The sequence below is a fragment of the Petromyzon marinus genome, unplaced genomic scaffold (genome assembly GCF_048934315.1).
Source record: "Petromyzon marinus isolate PM22_M1 ecotype Great Lakes invasive population unplaced genomic scaffold, UKy_Petmar_22M1.pri1.0 PM_G_Scaffold_28, whole genome shotgun sequence".
In the NCBI taxonomy this organism is placed as follows: domain Eukaryota; kingdom Metazoa; phylum Chordata; class Hyperoartia; order Petromyzontiformes; family Petromyzontidae; genus Petromyzon; species Petromyzon marinus.
The window spans coordinates 2,517,501-2,520,000 of record NW_027422850.1 but is presented as its reverse complement, the minus strand read 5'-3'; positions in this window follow the sequence as shown (position 1 = coordinate 2,520,000).

The window sequence follows — 2,500 nt, the reverse complement described above, 5'->3', positions numbered from 1 at the left end:
GACTTCTGTTCCCGGCTTAACGCACTGCTTCCTGTCAGAGAGGAAGTCTGTGATCCACCTGCAGGTGGAGTAGGGCACGTTCAGCTGGAAGAGCTTGTCCTGAAGCAGGGCAGGGATGATGGTGTTGAAGGCAGAGCTGAAGTCCACAAACAGGATCCTGGCGTAGGATGCTGGGGCGTCCACATGCTGTAGGGTGAAGTGGAGGGCCATGTTAACTGCGTCGTCCACAGACCTGTTGGCTCTGTAGGCAAACTGAAGGGGGTCCAGGAGAGGGTCTGTGATGGCTTTGAGGTGTGCCAGGAGCAGGCGCTCAAAAGACTTCATTACCACAGATGTAAGGGCGACCGGTCTGTAATCATTTAGTCCTGTTGGCCTTAGCTTTTTGGGCACAGCGATGATGGTGGAGGACTTGAGACAGGCTGGTACATGGCATGTCTCCAGGGAGGTGTTAAAGATGTTGGTGAACACCGGAGACAGCTGGCCAGCGCAGTGCCTGAGGGTGGCTGGAGAGACAGAGTCCGGCCCGGCTGCTTTGCGTGGATTCTGCCTCTTGAAAAGCCCATTAACTTCTCCCTCCTGAAAGGAGAGAGTCGTTTCTGTAGTATGGGTGGGGGATGGGGCCTCTTGGGTGGGAAGGGGTGGTTCAGGACAGTCCAATTGTCTTTCAAATCTACGGTAGAACTCGTTCAGGTCGTTGGCTAGGCGGGAGTCGTTAGTGGTGTGGGGCGCTCTGGGTTTGTAGTTGGTGATGTGCCTGAGCCCTTTGGCAGACAGAAGCAGCGTCGTTAGTAGAGAACTGGTGTTTTAGTGTCTCTGAGTACAGTCGTTTAGCCTCTCTCACCGCTTTGCTAAACCTGTTCTTCGACTCCTTGAATCTGTCTCTATCCCCACTCCTAAACGCTTCCTCCTTCTCCAACCTCAACCTTTTGAGCTTTGCTGAGAACCAGGGCTTGTTGTTGTTAAAGTTCACCCTGGTACGTGTTGGGATACAGCAGTCCTCACAGAAGCTGATGTACACAGCCTCTGTGAGTTCATCCAGACTATTGGTAGCAGTCGTGAACATATCCCAGTCAGTACAGTCTAAGCACGCCCGCAAATCTTCCACAGCCTCACTGGTCCACTGTTTAGATGTCCTCACAGCAGGTTTACAGAGTTTTAGTTGCTGCCTGTATGCACGAATCAGGTGGACCAAGGGAGTTCTGTGCGAGCCGAACAGCCCCGTGACCCACAAGAGAAACATCCCCGCCAAATTCGAGCGTTTGACGGGGTCTATCCGTGAAAAAATATTCACGTTTTTGAGTGCACATGCATTTCTGCTGCAAATGCCTCTGGAAGTTTCATGCCGTTCGTATGCCAATTGTGGCAACACGAAAATGACCCGTTTTCCCATTCCGAGGGATTTCTGTGCGACCCTAACAGCCCCGTGAGCCACAAGAGACACATCCCCGCCAATTTCTAGCGTTTCACGGGGTCTATCCGTGAAAAATATAGACGTTTTTGAGTGCACATGCATTTCTGCTGCAGATGCCTCTGGAAGTTTCATGCCGTTCGTACGCAATGTGGCAACACGAAAATGACCCCTTTTCCCATTCCGAGGGATTTCTGTGCGACCCTAACTAACAGCGCCCGTGAGCCACAAGAGAGACATCCCCGCCAATTTATAGCGTTTCACGGGGTCTATCCGTGAAAAATATAGACGTTTTTGAGTGCACATGCATTCCTGCTGCAAATGCCTCTGGAAGTTTCATGCCGTTCCTATGCAATGTGGCCACACAAAAATGACCCGTTTTCCCATTCCGAGGCATTTCTGTGCGACCCTAACAGCCCCGTGAGCCACAAGAGAGACATCCCCGCCAACTTCTAGCGTTTGACGGGGTCTATGCGTGAAAAATATTAAAATTTTTGAGTGCACGTGCCTTTCTGCTGCAAATGCCTCTGGAAGTTTCATGGCGTTCCTATGCAATGTGGCAACACGAAAATGACCCCTTTTCCCATTCCGAGGGAGTTCTGTGCCACCCTAACAGCCCCGTGAGCCACAAGAGACACATCCCCGCCAATTTCTAGCGTTTCACGGGGTCTATCCGTGAAACATATAGAAGTTTTTGAGTGCACATGCATTCCTGCTGCAAATGCCTCTGGAAGTTTCATGCGGTTCGTACGCAATGTGGCAACACGAAAATGACCCGTTTTCCCATTCCCAGGGATTTCTGTGCGACCCGAACAGCCCCGTGAGCCACAAGAGACACATCCCCGCCAATTTCTAGCGTTTCACGGGGTCTATCCGTGAAAAATATCAATTTTTTTTTGACTGCACATGCATTTCTGCTGCAAATGCCTCTGGAAGTTGCATGCGGTTCGCATGCAATGTGGCGACACGAAAATGACCCGTTTTCCCATTCCGAGGGATTTCTGTGCCACCCTAACAGCCCCGTGAGCCACAAGAGAGACATCCCCGCCAATTTCTAGCGTATCACGGGGTCTATCCGTGAGAAATATTCAC